This window comes from Phoenix dactylifera, unplaced genomic scaffold (assembly GCF_009389715.1).
Source record: "Phoenix dactylifera cultivar Barhee BC4 unplaced genomic scaffold, palm_55x_up_171113_PBpolish2nd_filt_p 000090F, whole genome shotgun sequence".
Classification (NCBI taxonomy): domain Eukaryota; kingdom Viridiplantae; phylum Streptophyta; class Magnoliopsida; order Arecales; family Arecaceae; genus Phoenix; species Phoenix dactylifera.
In genome coordinates this window covers 1133721-1141419 of record NW_024067679.1, presented here as the reverse complement: position 1 = coordinate 1141419, position 7699 = coordinate 1133721, and positions in this window count along the sequence as shown.

Here is a 7699-nt window from a genome sequence, read left to right as displayed (position 1 = left end):
CTTTTGGAAGGCCTCGTAAAACAAAATATCAGCTGAGCTTCCACTATCCACAAGAACACGCCTTACATCATAGTTTGCCATAGTGAGGGAGATCACCATGGCGTCATCATGGGGGGTCTGAACCCCCTTTACATCTTCATCACAAAAAGTGATTACATTACCGACCCTCTGCCTCTTTGCGACGGCTGCCCCTGATGCTTCAGTCGAACCCCCCGCGTTCCTCTCGGGCCGGGGGCAGCCCCCAGTGATAGTATGGATCACGCCCGCGACGGGTCGATTCTGCTCCCGAGGCTCCGGAGGGGCCGGGTCGGCCGGACGCGAGTCTGCGGGGGGACGTCGGTCGTTCACATATCGACCGAGACGCCCTCGGCGGATGAGAGCCTCGATCTCGTCCCGAAGCTGGAAGCAGTCTTCGGTGTCGTGGCCGTGGTCCCGGTGGTACTCACAGTACGCCCGAGAGGGCCTCCTCCCAGGAATCTTCTTCATCTGTCTCGGGACCGGGAGGTCTTCCCGCCCCTTGATTTCCATGAGGATCTGGGCCCGGGGAGTCAGGAGTGGAGTGTACCGGTTGAAACGTCGGGGCGGAGAACGAGGGCGTAGGGCGCCGTGGTTCCTCGCCGGCGACAGACTTCTGCGCCGACGTTGAGGCGTCGGGCTCCTCCTCTGGCGTGCCTCTTTTCGCCTTTTCTTTCCGAGCTTTGGAGGGATCTCGACGGCCTCCTTGCTCCGGTGGGCGGCCGCCTCCTCGGCGTCCGCATACTGGTTCGCCCGGGACAACAGCTCCGGGAAGCTCCGCGGCAGGCGTTTGTCCCGGAAGAAGGTGAGTCTGCCCTTTCGGAAGCCACGCTCCAGGGCTGAAAGAGCCACCTCCTGGCTCAGGTTCCGGACTTCCAGCGTAGCCTTGTTGAAGCGGGTAAGATAATCCCGCAAGCTTTCTCCCTTGTTTTGCCGGACATCAAAGAGGGAGTCGGAGACCAGTCGCCACCGGCTACTGATGGCGAAATGGGTGATGAAGAGGCGAGTAAACTGGTCGAAGGACTGGATTGAGTTAGCCTCCAAACCGGCGAACCACGCCCTTGCCGGGCCACGGAGGGTCGCCGGGAAGGCCTTGCAGAGGAGAGGATCTGATGCTCCGTGGAGGAGCATAAGGGTCCTGAAACTCTCGACGTGATCCCGCAGGTCCGCCGCCCCGTCATAGGGCTCGATCGCCGGCATTTTAAACCCCGGCGGATTCGGGGTCTGCAGGATCCTCGAGGCAAGCGCCGGCTGGGAGGAGATCTCCAAGTCGGCGAAGGGATCTTTGGAGTGGCCCTTCAGGACCTGAAGTTGTCGGTGGAGATCGTCCACCCGCCGGTCCAGGGAGCGCGACCGATGGGTGGGAGACAAGGAGCACCGAGAGGGGGACCGACTGGAGCGCGGGTTCCTTGAGGACTGGGGGGTCTGGGAACGCGCCCGGGCCCGCCTCTCGTACCCCGCGCAGCTCCGATGGGAAGGTCCCGGCAGAATGGACCGTGCTCGAGAATCTTCCTCGCGCCGGCGCTCCTCCCCATGGGAGAGGAAGGAGCGCGGGTTGAGGAGGACAGGTGAGCGCTCAGGGAGCAGCGGCTCCTGGGCCCGCTGCGGCGCCCGAGACATCACACCCTGCAGGTTCTGCACTGCCTCCGCGAGGGTGCGAACCTGCTGGGCTAACTGGTCGAACTGAGCGGCTTCGACCATCTGAATGGGGGGTGGAACGGTGGAGTGTTGCTGAGAATGTGTTGGAGACGCAGCGGCCTCCCGGCCGGAGGCGCGAGAGGCCCCGCGACCGGAGGCATTGGAAGCTCCACGACCACCTCGCCGTGCCATTACGATCGCTCTGAGATCAGTCCCTTCCTCTAGCGCCAACTGTTGCTGGTGGTCCAAACCGAGAACGATTGGCACAGCGGTGTGAACGGGGTTCCGTTTGAATTGCCTTGGTTGGTGTTGATTGCGCTCCACCTTCCACCGGGAAACCTGCAAGCAAGCCTCGCACCACCACTGGGGTAGTGGGGGCCCTCCGACGATCAAGTCAGAGGAGATTGGAGGAGAAGGAGAGATAATAGTAGCAAGTAGGAGAATGCTCTGGAAGTTCTTGCTTACCTCCCCCCTTCTCCCCCCAGCCGCATATATACCAGGCTGGGGGGTCCTTCTGGGGGGTTGGTCATCGTGTGGCACGATGGAGTTGCCACTGACATGGCCGTTACAGGGCGTCGTGGGGCAGCGCTGGGTACGGCCATGACAGGGCGTAGTGGAGCTCCGCTTTGTACGGCTGTTACAGGAGATCGTGGAGTAGCGCCGGATACGACCGTTGCAGGGAGTAGTGGAGTAGAGGGTCGCGGCGTGCTTCAGAGGAACAGCCTGTCGCTGTCGAGAGATTGCCGACTCGGGGTCGGATTGCTGGATCAAGGGGCAGCCGACTCGGGGTCGGGCTGCGAAGCCGAAGATATCCGACTCGGGGTCGGGTTACTGGATCAAGGGGCAGCCGACTCGGGGTCGGGCTGCGAAGCCGAAGATATCCGACTCGGGGTCGGGTTACTGGATCAAGGGGCAGCCGACTTGGGGTCGGGCTGCGAAGCCGAAGATATCCGACTCGGGGTCGGGTTACTGGATCAAGGGGCAGCTGTAGTCTTCTTGGGCGCGCGTGCCGGTCACGTGGGGCATGGTGGCTGAGTTCCCCCGTAACAGATTCTAATGAGACAATCACTAGCATGTTCACTAGGTTTACTGACATTGTCAATGGCCTAAAAAGCCTTGGCAAGAGCTATACTAACAGTGATCTTGTCAGGAAAATACTTCGCTGCCTACCAAGGTCATGGGAAGCCAAGGTGACGGCAATCCAAGAAGCTAAAGACTTGAACAAGCTTCCACTTGAAGAGCTCCTTGGATCCCTAATGACTCACGAGCTAACCATGAAGCAACACAGCGAAGAGGAGTCCTCCCACAAGAAAAAGGTAATAGCTCTTAAGTCTACTTCATCTAATAAGGACTTGTCTTGCAGTAGCAGCAGTGACGAAGAAGAGAATGAGGAAGATGATGGTGAGGCTCTTCTTGTGCGCAAGTTCAAGAAATTCATCAACCACAAGAAGTCCTATCATCAAAGGAGAGGCCCCTCAAATTCCTACCGCAAGGACAAAGGTAAGGAAAGAAAAAATGAGGGGATTGGGTGTTACGAGTGCAAGAAGCCGGGTCACATAAGAGCTGAGTGCCCCTTACTGAAGAAGGGGAGTAAGTACAAGAAGAAGAAGGCTCTTGTCACAACACTATCCGACTCCGACTCATCATCCTCCTCATCAGATGATGAACAAGAAGAGAAGGCCAATTTCTGCTTCATGGCCAATGAAAACGAGGTAACTTCCGATACGCATCCTGATTTTTCTTTTGATGAACTTTATGATGCATTTAATGAATTAATGGTAGAATATAAGGCCATAAATCTTAAGAATAAAGAACTAAAAATAGCTAATCAATCATACCTACATAAATACGATAAATTAGTTAAGGATAAGGATTTAATCATCAAAGAAAATATAGAACTTAAGACAAGCAACCAACTTTTAACTCAAAAGACTAGTACCTTAACTAAAGATAATGAAAAACTAACTAAGGAACTTTCAGAACTTAAAAATCATAAACAAATCTTAAATAAGGATCTCACAAAAGAACTTAATGACCTAAAAGCAGAAAATCAAACTCTAACTAAAGAACTTAACAAATACAAACCCTTAGTTGAAAAATTTACATATAGTTCTGAAAAATTAAACATGATACTTAATAGTCAACGAGCCGTATTTAATAAAACAGGTTTAGGGTATAAACCAAGAAATAAACAAAAACTTCTTAGTAACTTCTTTGTTAAAGCTGGGGAAACTAAAACTAAGAAAATAACTTGCTTTTGCTGTGGTACTATAGGTCATAAAGCGAATGTGTGTAATTTTAGGAAAAATAAAACAAAACGGAAAATTAAAAGGTATGGGTTCCAAAAGGAACCAACTTGACTAACCATGAAGGACCCAAGAAAACTTGGGTACCTAAGATGACATGATTTGCTTGTGTAGGAGTGTCTTGCAGCCAAGGTCAACAAAAACTGCTGGTACTTGGATAGTGGCTGCTCAAGGCACATGACGGGTGACAAAGATCAATTTTTCACCCTTGAAGCTAAGAAGGGAGGTGCTGTGACTTTTGGAGACAACAACCAAGGTCACATCATTGGTATTGGTAAAGTTCAAATCACCCCTTCTACTTTTATTGATAATGTTAGATATGTTGATGGTCTTAAGCATAACTTATTAAGCATTAGTCAATTATGTGATAAAGGGTATGATGTTATGTTTAAGCCATCACTATGCATTATAACAAACCCTAATGATAATAGTTTAGTTTTTAAAGGGATTAGACGTGGAAATGTATATGTTGTAGACCTAGAAGATCTTGCAAAACATAACCAATGTTTAGTTGTAAATGAAACTAAAGATAATGATGCTAGTTGGTTATGGCACTGTAAGTTAGGTCATGCAAGCATGGACACAATAACTAAACTAGTTAAAAGAGACTCCGTGATAGGTTTGCCAAAATTAAAATTTGAAAAGAACAAAATATGTGAAGCATGTCAATTTGGCAAACAATCTAGGAACTCTTTTAAATCCATAAAATGTGTCTCTACCTCTAGGCCTCTAGAATTATTACACATGGACCTATTTGGTCCAACTAGAACGACAAGCCTAGGTGGAAATAAATATGGTCTAGTTATAGTAGATGATTACTCTAGGTACACATGGGTCATGTTCCTAGTGCATAAGGATCAAGCATTTTCTATGTTTAAGAAGTTCCATAAGGAAGTAACAAATGCTAGAGAGTCTTCAGTCATAGCCATTAGAAGTGACCATGGTACCGAATTCGAAAATCAGTCATTTAATGAATTTTGTAGTAAGAAGGGGATAACCCATAATTTCTCAGCACCTACGACACCACAACAAAATGGAGTGGTGGAAAGGAAGAATAGAACACTAGAGGAAATGGCTAGAACTATGTTATGTGAAAGTAACCTTCCTAAGTACTTTTGGGGAGAAGCCATTAATACCTCTTGTCACATACTAAATAGAGTTCTATTGAGACCCATTATAAAGAAAACACCTTATGAACTGTGGAAAAACAGAAAACCAAAGGTTAATTATTTTCATGTGTTTGGATGTAGGTGTTTTGTGCATAATAATGGGAAAGATAATCTAGGGAAATTTGACTCTAAATCTGATGAAGGAATATTCTTAGGTTATTCTACAACTAGTAAAGCCTATAGAGTCTTTAATAAAAGAACCTTAGTTATAGAAGAATCTATACATGTTGTTTTTGATGACTCTAGTGACATCTCGTCTAGTAAGAAGGTTAATTTTGATGATGATATGGAAATACTTGAAGAAAAGATAGATGAGATGGGATTACAAGATGATAATCAAAAGTTGATTGAAGGAGAATCATCAAGCCAAGAGGCTATTATGGATCATGGGCTAACTAAAGCTTGGAGGTATGCTCATGGGCATCCTAAGGAACTAATTCTAGATGATCCATCTCAACCCGTTAGGACTAGAGCATCCCTTAGGAATTTGAATAACCATCTAGCTTTTGTTTCACACTTTGAGCCCAAACATATAGAAGAAGCCGAAAATGATGTAAATTGGATAAATGCAATGCAAGAAGAACTAAACCAATTTACTAGAAACAAAGTGTGGAATCTAGTAGAGAGACCTTCTGAATATCCAATTATTGGTACTAAATGGATTTATAAAAATAAACTTGATGAAAATGGAATTGTTATAAGGAATAAGGCTAGACTAGTAGCAAAGGGGTATAATCAAGAAGAAGGTATAGATTTTGATGAAACCTTTGCTCCCGTAGCTAGACTTGAGGCGATTAGACTACTATTAGCATATGCATGCTCTAAGGACTTCAAACTATTTCAAATGGATGTAAAAAGTGCATTTTTAAATGGGTATATTAATGAGGAGGTATATGTAGAACAACCTCCTGGTTTTGAAAATCATCAATACCCCAATCATGTATATAAGCTAAATAAAGCACTTTATGGTTTAAAACAAGCACCTAGAGCATGGTATGAGAGGCTTAGCAAATTCCTATTAGAACATGAATTCTCTAGGGGAAATGTAGATACAACACTATTTCTGAAAAAGCAAAATAAGGATATGTTATTAGTACAGATTTATGTTGATGATATCATTTTCGGTGCTACTAACAATCGCCTCTGCGAGGAATTTGCTGATTTGATGCAGAGTGAGTTTGAGATGAGCATGATGGGAGAGCTAAACTACTTTCTCGGGCTTCAAATCAAACAGTCTGAAGGAGGCATCTTCATCAATCAAGCCAAATATATCAAGGAGATGCTCAAGAAGTTTGACATGGAGGGAAACAAGTCAATCAGCACCCCCATGAGCTCATCATGCAAGTTAGACCAAGATGAATCAGGTAAATCTGTAGATCAAAAACTTTATAGAGGTATGATAGGATCTTTACTGTATCTTACTGCAAGTAGACCTGATATTATGTTTAGTGTGTGCATGTGTGCTAGATATCAGGCTAATCCTAAAGAATCACATCTAGTTGCAGTTAAGAGAATTTTTAAATACTTAATAGGAACTAAGAACATAGGGCTATGGTACTCTAAAGAACTAGCCTAAACTTAATAGGGTACACAGATTCAGACTTTGCTAGATGTAAGCTTGATAGAAAAAGTACCAGCGGGTCGTGTCAATTTTTAGGAGAAAACCTTATCTCACGGTGTAGCAAGAAACAAAACTCGGTTGCATTATCCACTGCAGAAGCTGAATATGTTGCAGCCGGGAGTTGTTGTGCTCAAATCTTATGGATTAAACAACAATTAGAAGATTATGGCATTAAACAAGATAAAATTCCCATTAATTGTGATAATACAAGTGCCATAAACCTAACTAAAAATCCAATTCAACATTCAAGAACTAAACACATTGAGATAAGACATCACTTCATAAGAGATCATGTATTGAATGGTGATGTGACACTCCAATTTGTTTGTACTGATAATCAATTAGCAGATATTTTTACAAAACCCCTAAGTGAAGAGAGGTTTAGTGTGCTTAGGAGGGGATTAGGAGTGATTGATCCATCCTAGTGGTTCCACTAGATACATTGATTTTGATGATTACAATGTGGTTAAAAATAGAGTTTCTTTCCAATGATCATCAAATCAGATCTTAATTAAGTGATTTTCCATCATTCGGCACGATTATAGCATGAGTTTTAGGTGCGTGCCAAAGTTAGAGACGACTCGAGTAAGTTTCAGAGCCGGCTCCTAAGGGGGAGTCGACTCGCGCATTGGCGGGAGTCGACTCGCAAAGATGGCAGCAGAGGGGGAGTCGACTCGCATACTGTCGGGAGTCGACTCGAGGTCCACAGGCGCATAAGGAGAGTCGACTCGCGCATATTCTGGAGTCGACTCGAGGTCGAGTCGACTCGCGACTCAGTGGAGTCGACTCGCAGTCGGGATCCGACTTTTAAACCCTAGATTTGTCGTTTCGAAAACACTTTTCTTTCAAGCCGCCACTGTTCAAAAAGCCCTAGAGCCGACTCCTAGGTCGTCCCCGATCGTCTCCAAGCCATTTTTCCGTCGATTCTTCGCCGGACATTGAGTTCTCCT